Below are 13,248 nucleotides of genomic sequence, written 5' to 3'. Positions count from 1 at the left end.
CTCCTCACAGGATTTGCATTAGCAGGAAGTTAGAATCAGGGGAACTGGGACTTGAACCTAGGAACTCAAAATGTGGGATGCAGGTAACCCAAGTAGCACCTTAACATTTATGCCAAGCACCCAACCCAGGTTAATTCTTGTTATGGTGCCATTTTTTTCCTTTCTACTTATTAGTTATAAATTTCTACTTTATTATTATTTGTTGGCTTGAGCATCCTAGTCTGCTAGTCCCATCCCTTTTGTTATGTCTTTGTTTATTTCCAGTTACTGATTTTCCCATTGTTATGCAACTCATTTCCTTGCTTATTTTAATGCCTTGCAATGTGTTTTTTTTTGTTTTGTTTTGTTTTGTTTTGTTTTGTTTTTTGACAGGCAGAGTGGACAGTGAGAGAGAGACAGAGAGAAAGGTCTTCCTTTTGCCGTTGGTTCACCACCCTCCAATGGCCACCGCGGCCGGCGTGCTGCGGCCGGCGCACTGCACTGATCCGAAGGCAGGAGCCAGGTGCTTCCTCCTGGTCTCCCATGGGGTGCAGGGCCCAAGCACTTGGGCCATCCTCCACTACACTCCTTGGCCACAGCGGAGAGCTGGCCTGGAAGAGGGGCAACTGGGACAGAATCTGGCGCCCCGACAGGGACTAGAACCCAGTGTGCCGGCGCCGCAAGGCAGAGGATTAGCCTAGTGAGCCGTGGCACCGGCCTGTAATGTTTTCTCAAGACACTGTATATTGTGAATTTTACATTGCTTCTTGCTGGATTTTGTTGTATTTTAAAACATATTGTTGGCTTTTGTTACAGAACACTGTTAAGTGAATTTGGATCAGTTTGTCTCTTTGATCTGCATCTACTTGTTGTAAGGGCAGGTCCAGGACAGCCTGTAGTCTGGATCTTACTCAGTTGTATTACTTAGGAAACAGCCTTTTGTGAATTCTACCTGATGCTCCGTAGTATGGTCTCTTCCTGCTTTGTCTGGTGAGGCTCGGACCATTCCCAGCTATGAGCTTTGGAAATTATTCTGTGTGTTCCTTTCTGGCAATTCTTTTTCTCATCTCTGATAATTTCTTCTCATTACTCAGCCGAAGACTTGTGGAGACTCCTCTGCAGATACTTGGGATTCTCTAACTATTAGTTCCCTCACCCACAGTTTTTTGCCTTCTGGCTCTAGCTGCCTTCTGGCTCTAGCTGCCTTCTGGCTCTAGTTGCCTTCTGGCTTCTCTGAACTCATCTCTGTCTTCTGGACTTAATAGGACTCAGGGGAGGAGAAAGGGGGCATCTCCCTGTGGGTACTCTCCCTGCGAGGGAGCTGCCTTCATCAATTGTAGTCGGTCAGTATTCTCTTGGGGATCCCAGAGCCACACTGCCTATGGTTTAATGTGTGAAAATCAGACATGGGTTGTGTCCTGTTTTCTTTTTATTTAAGCCAGGAGGATAAATTCAGTTTCTTTTATCCCATCTATAAGCAGAAGTCTTGTGTTATGTGTTATGGCCTCTTATCCAAAGCATTTCAGAGTTGGAATTCAAAGGGAACTTATAGGAAAATCCTTTGTCTTGCATCTCTGCTTTCAAGCAGAGCCTCCAGTGTAACCCATTTGTCTGCTAGAACTCCAGGACATTTTGAACTTGGTTCGGTTGACAAGTAGATTGGAAATAAAAGAAATGGATTGGATCTGTTGATTGCACCCTGAGTTCTCAATGACTGTATGCTATTTGCTTCTACAAGCATCCCACAGCAGAGCCCGATGCTTCCGTGATCCTCCCTGAGTGGGGTCATCATATTCCTTGTTTTGAAAATTTGCATTTGCATCCCAGAGGAATGAAGATCAGCACTTCCTTCCTGTGCCTCCATCAAGATCCTGAGAATATGTTGGAAACCTTGAGTCACAAGTACCGCGGTGGGTATCAGAAAATCTCAGGAAATAAAGTTCTCAGAAAACATACGTCAAGGAATCTTTAAGGGCAAAAGGAAATGAATGTGTCCCCGTAAGCAAACAAGTTGAAGCAGCAAGCTACACGCATTTTGCTGACATCTTATGTCTTGAATTAGAAATTCAGGAATTTAATTTAGTCCTTGAATATGTTTCATTTTTGACGCCATACGTTCTTCACAATCAGTGGCTGGATGCACCACAATATTCTGCCTGTTTCTCTGTTATCACACGTGTAGAAGCTCACTGCACTTCCTTCATTTCTGTCAACCACGTGTGAGATCTGCTCATTCCTTCTCTGCCCATCCTTAGCACTGCAGCAGAACAGGAGCTGAGGACCTGCTTACTTCCCTTGGCAAAATTGCCGGCTGCCACCTGCTCTTCCAGCCTCATAAATACTGTGTGGGGTCTGGAGAGTCTCTGGCTTTTCCAGTGGCTAACGCAGTGCTGCAGACAGAAAAGGCACCAGGCTTTTAGTGACTTATGAAGTTAGAGCTTGCTAGAGTCCTGAGCTTAATGGGTCCTCAAAACGGAAAAGGACTAACTTTTCAGTTCGCTGCTTTGTGTCTTTGAGCCCTGCCATGCAGACGTTCTCTGCTTTCCCTCTGCCTCTGCCTCTTAACTTGATGGGGTGCCGGTCAAAGGAGGGATCTGAGGGGGTGGCTGAAGTCTATATTCCCTGTGTGCCTCAGGCAGGGGAAAGAGTGAAACTGCTGTTTCTGCTGGCCCTCACAACTGCATGTGTGTGGTGCAGGAGAGCTGTTACTGGTTTCAATTTACTAATGGGAAACAGAAGCTGAGAGGGGCTAAGTAATTAGTCCATGGTTACTTGGGTAGAGTGGGGACCAAGTGGAGAAGAAGGCAGCTGCCCTGATCACACTGTCCCTACCGTGTGCTTCCTGTGTGGTCCCACAACTCGACCTAGTGACATCAGTCCTTTAAAAAAAAAAAAAAAAAAAAGGAGATTGGGGCTGGCACTGTAGCTTAGTAGGCTAAGACTCTGCCTCCGGTGCCAGCATCCCATACGGGTGCCGGTTCATGTCTTGGCCGCTCTTATGATCCAGCTCTCTGCTAATGTTCCTGTGACAGCAGTAGAAGATGGCCCAAATGCTTGGGCCCCACCCGTGTGGGAGACCTGGGAGAAGCTCTTGGCTTCAGATTGGTGCAGCTCTGGCTGTTGTGGCCATCTGGGGAGTGAACCAGTGGACGAAAGACCTCTCTCTGTCTCTCTGTAACACTGCCTCTCAAATAAATAAATAAATGAATAAATCTTTTAAAAAAGATTCTATGTTTATATATTTGAGAGGCAGTGTTACAGAGAGAAGGGGAGCATAGAAAGAAAGGTCTTCCATCTGCTGGTTCACTCCCCAGATGGCTGCAATGGCTGGAGCCAGGAGCTTCTTCCAAGTCTCCCACACAGGTGCAGGGGCCCCAGAATTTGGGCCATCTTCCACTGCTTCCCCAGGTCATAGCAGAGAGCTGGATCGGAAGAGGAGCAGCCAGGACACAAACCAGTGCCCATATGTGATTCCAGCGCAGCAGGCAGCAGCTGTATCCACTACCCCACAGCACTGGCCCCTAAATATCAAATCTTAAAAAGAATGCAGGTTTTTTAAAAAAGGGAACACATTTTATAAAGTGGATGAATCAATTTAAGATATTTGGTTGGGGTCGGCACTGTGGTGTAGTGGTAAGACTGCTGCCTGCAGTGCCGGCATCCCATATGGGTGTCAGTTCAAGTCCTGGCTGCTCCACTTCCGATCCAGCTCTCTGCTACAGCCTGGGAAAGCAGTGGAAGATGGCCCAAGTCCTTGGGGCCCTGCACCCTCATGGGAGACTAGGAAGAGGCTCCTGGCTCCTGGCTCCTGGCTTCGGATCAGCACCGCTCTGGCCGTTGCGCCTAATTGGGGAGTGAGCCAGCGGATGGAAGACCTCTCTTTCTCTGCCTCTCCTTCTCTCTCTGTGTGTGTAACTCTGACTTTCAAATAAATAAATAAATCTTTCAAAAATATATTTGGTCAAATCCAAGAATGAGGAGAGCTAAAGTTAGTCCTCAGAGCACAACACAATGGCCCACTGGCTATAGCACCTTCATTCTTCACTGGCACTAGCTCCACTTGAACCTTCTGTCTTTGGGACAAAATCTCAAATTGCACTTGTCCCAGAGTCATTAACAATCAATGCTCTTGCAAGATTTAAATGTAAGAATTATCTGTGGAAAGGATTAATTTTTATTTTCCCAGGATTTTACAAATTATGTATAGGAGTGGGTGTTGTGCTGCAATGGATTAAGCTCATACCAGAATTCCTGGTTTGACTTCCATCTCTGCTTCTGATCCAGTTTCCTGTAGCAGATGATGGCTCAAGTGTTTGGGAGACCTTGGTAGGGTTAGGTTCCTGGCTTCAGCCTGGCCTACTCCTGGCTGTTGCTGGCATTTGATGAATAAACCCCCATTCAGATAAATATTAAAAAACAAAATAAATACTAATATACAATCTTCAGTGTAAAATAAACTGTGATGGGTATGTAGATTACACACCATTTCATACATAGAACTACTCTGCTCATGGGGCCTCAGAAATGGGAGATGCACACTGAATGGTGTTTCATAAAACAAAACAAAACAAAACAAAAACAAAAATATTGCCATGCATTGAAATGCAGGAATAACAGCTACATCCTAAAATGAAAAAAAGAAAAGTTCCAGACTCCTTACCTGGCCAACTTTTACTGTGTTGCTGTATTCCATACCCTATTTGCAATTAGTCAAGCTATGTGTCTGATATCTTCAAAGTTCAAAATGCAACACCTGGCAACTAGTAGCAAATGGGAACTTACATTGTTTTGTCTTTTTCTGTAAATTGGACTCTTCTGTAAGCCTACATTAGGATGAACACTTCTGATTGCTAGGCCAATTCTAAATTAAGAAGTGGAGACTATTATTGGAAAGTGATTATTATAATCTTACTGGACAAAAATCTAGAGTTGGGTTAAGATTTGGGGAATGGCTTGAGCTTGGTTCTTTTAGGGATGATTTATTTGCGTTGTTTTGAAAATGCATCCCTCTTTCACCAAGGGGAACTTTCTTATTATGCTCAAGAAGCTGTAGGGGCGGGGGAGGGGAGAAGTGTTGTGGTGCAGTGTGTTAAGCAGCTGCCTACAGCTCTTGCTTCTCATATCAGAACACCAGTGTGAGTCGCAGCTCCTCTGCTTCCAATCCAGCTCCCTGCTAATGTGGCTAGGGAGGCAGCAGAAGATTGTCCTAGTGCTTGGGCCCCTTCCACTCATGTGAGAGACCTGGATGGAGATCCAGGCTCCTTGCTTCAACTGGCCCAGCCCCAGCAGTTGTGACCATTTGGGAAGTGAACCAGCATATGGAAGATCTCTTTCTCTCTCTCTCTGTCACCCTGACTTTCAAATAAATAATAAAATAATCTTGAAAAATAGGGGGTTCATATTTTGGAGCTGAGCTGTCAGCACATGAGTCCTTAACCACTTGTGGCTATTGGGCACATAACGCGTGGTTCATCCAGATGGACAGAAATGCTAAAGACCCTCTTTTTGTAGCGTAGTTCACTCATTGTTGCCAGGAACAAAAGGGATTGAAGGGGAGTGGCCAACTGTGTCCGATGTAAAGCACCAGGAATACTGAGCTAAGTGAGTGTGTAGGCTCTGAATTCTCTGGATTTGGCCTCAAGGTGTTGGTGAATGTGGCTAACATGTTACTTTTTATGATGAGTTTGGGATGTCTCTGGGTTTTTGCCCTTTAGCATTTTCTGATAGAAAATCACACGTACTGCATACACACTTTGAAATTTTCCTGTAGCCTCATTAAAAAGGCAAAAAGAAAAAAAAGGATATGGGTGAAGTTAATTTTAATAATAGATATTTATTGAGCCCACTATATAGAAAATATTATCATTTAAAAATGCAGTCAAGGAGCGTAGTGTGCCATGACTGCAGACAGCAGGCTCCTATATGGAACTTGGTCCTGTATGCAACCTATTGCTCATGTGGTTTGCCTAAGGGACCTTTAGAGACAGCCTTTTCCAGTGGACATTCATGCCTCTGACTGCATGCTCTTCCTAATCTGGCCTCCAGGCAGTTATGCGGGGTGCCTTTGGCCAGGGGTCACATTGGCCAAGACATCAAGCTACATAGCAAGGAAAATGTGGTGGAGGCCTTTTGCAGGGCCAAGTTCAAGTTCTTTGGCTGCCAGAGGATCCACATGTCAAAGAAGTGGGTCTTTACCAAGTTTAATGTGGATGAATTTGAGGACATTGTGGCTGAGAAGCAGCTCATACCAGATGGCTATGGGGTCAAAAACATCCCCAATTGTGGTCCCATGGGCAAGTGTGAGCCCTTCATGCATGAGGACTTCCACTCTTCTGCCCTCTCCTTAATCATATAACCAATAATAAATTCTGTTCTCTGTAAAGACAAATGAGACATTGTGCATTTGTTTGTACTAAGACTTTGAAATATGCTATGTATTACGCTTCCAGCACACCCCAAGTTGAACAAGTCACTTTTCAAGTGTTCAAGAGTCAGATGTGGCTGCTGGCTACTGCACAGGGTGGTATAACATGTTGGCTTTAATCCTCCAAAAGGCAAGGGAAGATGCACAGTGGCATCTAGCATAAGGGGAAAGCACCCCATAGTTATGTTCAAGTCTGTTAGACATCATACTAAGATGTTGAAATGGACTTCTCAGAAACTTTATGAACCTAGCTGATGTATATCTCTAGGAGTCTAACTAGAGGTAAAGGCAGGAACAAACTTTGTTATCTACTGATCAGGTAAAATGTGCCAGGAACAGCGCCAGTTGCTTTACATAGATTATTTCACTAAATTCTCACAATGGTGTTTTGATGGTTATTATGGGCCCATTGAAAGTTGACAAGACTGGCTGGTGCCGCGGCTCACTAGGCTAATCCTCCACCTGCGGTGCCAGCACACCGGGTTCTAGTCCCTGTCGGGGTGCTGGATTCTGTCCCGGTTGCTCCTCTTCCAAGCCAGCTCTCTGCTATGGCCCAGGAGTGCAGTGGAGGATGGCCCAAGTGCTTGGGCCCTGCACCATGGGAGACCAGGATAAGCACCTGGCTCCTGCCACCAGATCAGCGTGGTGCGCTGGCCGCAGCGGCCATTGGGGGGTGAACCAACGGCAAAAGGAAGACCTTTCTCTCTGTCTCTCTCTCTCTCTGTCCACTCTGGCTGTCAAAAAAAAAAAAAAAAAGTTGACAAGACTGAGATGCAAAGGAAGTATGCCGCCTGCCTAGAGAAACATGGAGGCAGGTCCACAGTGGGGCTAGAATCCCATCTGAGCCACGCTGCCTGCCTGGCTGACGTGCAACTCCTCCACCCTAGGACTTTGGGCCACCCTATATCCATGTAGATTGAATCTCAGATTTACCAAAAAGGCTTGCCATTCAGCCCTCTAAAAAGGTGAGAAAACATGCACACCACAAAATTTCCATTTTCAGTTTTTATTTTCTAAGTTTTATGGCTTTTGATACTTTCAGAACTAGCTGTGAAGAAAAACAAAGACAGTCATCTTGTCGGTAAACAGGTGAATAGGTCGATACATCAGTATACAAAAAGACTGTGTTTTGTGGATGGGAAATGCTGTTGACACAGCTGCTTACAGTAAGATGCTGTCACTGGGGGACAGAGGGCAAGCTTGACGTTTGTCCTTGGATGTTCCCCTTGTTTTTTTTTCACTTCACTTTCTCGCTGAGCACTTTTAGAGTTTCCTGTATGTTTGTTGGCTACTGAATCTCTTTCCAGCTATTACAATGATGAGGAGTTCAGGAAACGCAGTTCTGGAATTTGATCCTGGTTTATTTGCTAGGGCTCTGGTTTTCTTTTCCAAATAGTTTGGTTTCTTGCACACTAATCAAGGCTGTTTTCCTACTTGGAATAACCAAGGCAGGATATATGGAGGCAAACTGGCATGGTGGGTGGCTCTGTGGGGGAGGCATGGTGAGCGAGGGCTTGGGGAGAGAACAGAGACTTCAGTGGGAAGAAAATACAAATTGAACATACTCACAGTAATGTACAAGTCAGCACCAGGTCATTTTGCTATAGAAGGTTGGGTGCTCTCAGTAATGAGCAGGCATGCCATGATTAGTTCAAGATCTTCAAAAGGGCAGCACACACTACAGAGCCGTACTTCACCATGCACACTCTTACTAATGGAGAGAGGCAAAGTGCCTTCCCCTGTACTTCTCTAATTCAAGGCATGCGAGGGTGAGAAAGCTTGGTTGCATCTGGAGATTAACTGTAAAGGAATGCAAACTACTTTTCCTGGTCATAGGAAGTCTCTCTGAATCAGATGGGTCATCTTGGACACCTTACTTCTGCAGAGGTGAGTAAGCCCATTCTAGAGATTTTCTGTAGGTGAAAGACTGCAGTATCGTACAATGTGGTATGCTTTCTGAAGATAGCTACCACACTGAACTCAGATTAAGTGGAAAAGGACCTTGCAGTGAGCCACTTTGCTGCAGTTGGAATGTGTTCCTCAAGTTTCACGTTCGGGAAACTTAATCCTCAAATTCATTTGATATTTGGAGGTAGGGCTTTTAAGTGTTAGATAAGGTCACTAGGTAGGACTGTTATGATTGGACATGTGTCTATTTATTTTTTAGATTTATTTAATTGAAAGGCAGATTGAGAGAGAAAGAGAGAGGGAGAGGAGAGAGAGATCTTTCATCTGCTGGTTCACTCTCCAAATGGCAGCAATGGGCAAGTCTGGGCCGGACCAAAGCCAGGAGCCAGAAGCTTCATCTGGGTTTCCCACTTCTGCTGCTTTTCCCAGGCCATTAGCAGGGGGCTGGATTGAAAGTGGAGCAGCCAGGACACAAACCAGTACCCATATGGGATGCCAGTGCTGCAGGCAGAGGCTTAATCCTCTACACCATAGCACCAGCCCCAACAGGTGTTTTTTTTTTTTTTTTTTGACAGGCAGAGTTAGACAGTGAGAGAGAGAGACAGAGAGAAACGTCTTCCTTTTCCATTGGTTCACCCCTCAAATGACCGCTATGGCTAGCGCGCTGCGCCGATCCGAAGCCAGGAGCCAGGTGCTTCCTCTTGGTCTCCCATGTGGGTGCAGGGCCCAAGCACTTGGGCCATCCTCCACTGTACTCCTGGGCCAGAGCAGAGAGCTGGACTGAAAGAGGAGCAACTAGGACAGGTTCCGGCACCCCAACCGGGACTAGAACTCGGGGTACTGGCACCGCAGACGGAGGATTAGCCAAGTGAACTGTGGGGCCGGTCCAACAGGTGATCTTGTAAGAAGAGGAAGAGAGACCTGAGCTGACACATGCTTGCCTTCACATCAGTCTGTGTTGCTTTGTTTGGTGTTATCACAGGAAGAAAGCCATCATCAGATGCCACCACCCTGCCTTTGGATTTCTCAGCACCCACAATCTTGAGTCACACGAGCATCTGTTCTTTGTAAATCACCCAAGCTGTGGTTTTCAGATATGGCAATGGAAAACAGCCTAAGATACATTTAACTTCAACTTGTTTAATGTTTTGAAAATTGAGAAGGGAGATGGCGTCATGGTACAGTGGATTAAGCCACCACGTGTGATGCTGCCAGTCCATTTGTAGTGCCAGTTCAAGTCCTGGCTGCTTCATTTCTGGTCCAGCTTCCTACAAATGCACCTGGGAAGGTAATAGAAACTGACCCAAATACTTGGGCCCCTGCCCCGCATGTAGGAGACCAGGATGGAATTTATGGCTCCTGGATTCAGCCTGGCCCAGACCCACCTGTTGTGGCCATATGGGGAGTGAACGAGAGGATAGAGGACCTCTCCCTGTTTCTTTCTCCCTGACATTCTGCCTTTTAAATTATAAATAAATCTATTAAAAATTGAGAGAGAGGGGCCAGTGCTGTGGCACAGTGGGTTAGCTGCTGTCTGCAGTGCTGGCATCCTATATGGGCACTGGTTCGAGTCCTGGCTGCTCCACTTCCAATTCAGCTCCCTGCTAATGCACCTGGAAAAGCAGAGGAGGATGGCCCAAGTGCTTGGGCCCCTGCAGTCACATGAGAGACCCAGAAGAAGAAGCTCCTGGCTTCGGCCTGGTCCAGCCCTGACTGTTATGGGCATTTGGGGAATGAACTAGCAGATGGAAGATCCCTCTCTCTCGGTCTCTCCCTCTCTCTCTGTAATTTGACTTTCAAATAAATAAAATCTTTAAAAATATTGAGAGAGAATGATGTAAACATAGCTAAAGATGAGTGAATCTAAATAGGATTGATAGGAACACACATCAGCATGTGCTTATTCTAATGTGGTTGTATTATAAATCTTTAATATTATAGTATTTTTAATTCAATATTTCAGTATTATATGTCTTTGCTGCTCTTGTAAAAAGAGTCTTTCATGAAGAAAAATAAAAACCCAGACAAAATGACCCCAAATTGCTATGGAGGTTTGGTGTGTAAATGGAATTAAGTGCTTTACAGCTGTGATTTTTAGTCGTGTGTCCTGGGTTAGATTGATTGTCAAATTTGGGGAAGGGAAAGAATTTCCCTCTGGGGTGTACTGGCAATTATTTTTCAGTTGTTTTTGCCCTGCCCTGCAGCATGAAGCCAATATCATTTTTAGGATCAGGTGAGTTTATCCAACATGATCAATTTCCTGTGATTGCCTGGCACTGTCACTGGGGGAGGGGAAGGCAGCCCTCCTTGATCACTTTGACACCAAAAGCTGTCATTTGGAAATTGACCAGGACATAAAACTCCGCGCCTCTGATGACAACCACAAGAAAGATCGGCAGATGAACAGAATCGGGGGCAGAGTTGGGGTAGTGCCAAGTGGGTTCCCGGCTCAGCCTCTACCGCTCCATCTAGTGAGGCACAGCTCAGGTAACTGTGTCGTAGCACATCAGCTTCTGGAGCGTCCCGCCACGGCCTGAAGAGCAATGTGAACAGATACTACGGTGAGAATGAGCCAAGCTCTCCCTGCTGCGAGCATCGCCCGATGGGAACCGCCAGGGCGGCAGCAGGCGGCGTGTCTGCCCTTCGAGGAGCTCATCGGCTCCGTGGCCTTACCTTGGCAGGAGCCTTCCTCATCTGACAATTTCTTGGGTTTGCTGGGAGGGGGCTGGGCTCCCCCCAATGAAACGCTCCCTCGTGTTTTCCAAGAGCACTTTAACTGCTGCCTGGAGTTTCACGCGTTGGTTCTATTTTTGTCCTTCTGATATTTTTGATTACCGGTGTCTGTCTTCTTCCCAGTTCAGTTGAAGCCACAGGCACGTCTTTAGGATTTACTCTGAGCCTTACAGTCGTGCAGTCGACCTTCCTCACACATGGCTGGAGGGACCTTTAAAACCAGGAGCTGAAAGCCACAGGCCACCAGCTTACAATCCCAGCAAAGTCTCCCTGCTGCTTCCCCTCCCTTACAACTTGCTACATGATGCTGTGTCTCCCCAGTGCTTGGAATCCCTGCCGTCCTACTCCCTCTAATCCCACCTCTCTGTGCATTCCCAACACCCTGGCTTCCTTTCTGTATTTCTGAATACACCCAACCTCATCCCGTGTCAGTGCAGGAGAGTCTAGTGTTGTGGAGACTGAGGGATGGGGAAAGGATCCTCTCTGTTGGTTGGTGTGGGGGTTAAGAGGCTTACACATTGGCACTGGGAAGATGGAGGTCTTTAGAGCCTCTGACTTTAGCAGATTCTACGAGGGGAGTGGGCACCTCTTTGAAGCGAAGAATTAAGAAAAAGGGGAGAGAAAGGGGAAGCAGATGTCACTAGAGGCAACTCTTTTTTAAAATATGCCTTATTATTTTAAAAAATTTATAGCAGAAAAATAGTGATTGTATATTTTTACAGGGTACAATGTGATGTTTTGATGTGTAAAAACATGATAGATTAAGTCAAGTTAATTAACATATACATCACCTTACCTATTTATCACTTTTTTGTGGTGATAAAATCTATTCTCTTAATAGTTTTGGAATACACATTATTTAAACTATGTGGTCCGACGTTGTGGTATAGTGTGTTAAACTGCCACCTATAATATCCTGTGGGTGCTGGTTTGAGTCTTGTTGCTCCACTTCCAATCCAGCTCCCTGCTAATGACCTGAGAAAGCAGCGTAAGATGGCCCAAGTGTTTGGGCCCCTGAACCCACATGGGAGACCCAGAGGAAGCTCTTGGAGTCAGCCTGGTACAGCTCTAGCCATTGCAGCAATTTGGGGAATGAACCAGCAGATGGAAGACTTTCTCTCTCTCTCCCTCTCTTTCTCTCTCTGTTTCTCCCTCTCTCTGTAACTCTGCCTTTTTAAAATAAATAATAACTCTTTTAGAAAATAAACCATGAACACACATGCTGTGTAATACATTATAAAAACTTACTCTGAAGCCAGCTTATTCAAGTTTTGATATGCAGGAGAGCAGAGAAAGGGGCAGTAACTGGAGGGAGATGTGTGGGCAAGGGCAGTGCTGTTATTTTTACTTCTTATCTGTGCCAAGAAGAGAAAATATTTATGTGCTGATGGGCTAATTTAGTGTAGGGTAGGCATGATCATTGTAGATGGAATCTTCCATAAGGACAGCAGGTTAGAGCGGAGCTTAGGTATAGTCCATGAACAAGAGGAGTCTTCCTTGGTAATGGGACAGAGGCCAGAAAGCACTGATAGAGAAATGGAGGGGTTCACGGATTTCCATGGGGGTGACAATAGAATGTTCATCTTCTGACTTTTGTTTTCCCAGTAACTATGAGGCAAAGTCAACAATTAGTGGAGAGGTAATGGGAGGGGGTGGCTGGGCTTTTGAGCGGATATGAAATAGTTTTTTGGGGAAGTGTAGCAGCATTTCCCAGCAGAGCTGAGTCCTCACTGAGGGTATATGGGCATGATTTTTAAAACTTGATCAAGCATTTGACTTCTAGGAATTTATGCTCCAACTGTATTATTTATTTATTAAGTTAAATTTATTTACTTGAGAAAGAGCGAGCAGAGGGGGAAGAAGAGAGAGAAAGAGAAAAGAAAGGAGTAGAGAGAGAGAGAAGAGAGAAGAAAGGAAAAGAGCGGGAGAGAGAAGAGAGAATAAAGGAGTAGAGAGAGAGAGAGAGAGAGAGAGAGAGAGACCATCCACTGGTTCATTCCCCAAATGCCCACAATGGCCTCAATGCTGATCTCCCACCTGGGTAGTAGGAAGTCAAACACTAGTGCGATCACTTGCTGCCTCCCAGGGACTGCATTAGCAGAAAGCTGGAATTGGGAGGTGGGACACAAACCCTGCTCTCTGATATAGGATGCAAGAATCTCAAGAGACTTCATACTGCTGGGCCAAATACCTATGTGGCATGA

General features: G+C 45.7%; 1 pseudogene; it reads left to right on the top strand.

Moving 5' to 3' along the window:
* The first annotated feature begins 5,851 nt into the window (after positions 1–5,851).
* Positions 5,852–5,968, top strand: LOC127492553 (small nucleolar RNA SNORA70; annotated as a pseudogene).
* Positions 5,969–13,248: the final 7,280 nt, after the last annotated feature.

The sequence above is a fragment of the Oryctolagus cuniculus genome, chromosome 10 (assembly GCF_964237555.1).
Source record: "Oryctolagus cuniculus chromosome 10, mOryCun1.1, whole genome shotgun sequence".
Taxonomy (NCBI): domain Eukaryota; kingdom Metazoa; phylum Chordata; class Mammalia; order Lagomorpha; family Leporidae; genus Oryctolagus; species Oryctolagus cuniculus.
Note: the sequence above shows the minus strand (reverse complement) of the source record. Positions and strands in the feature narration are given on the sequence as shown.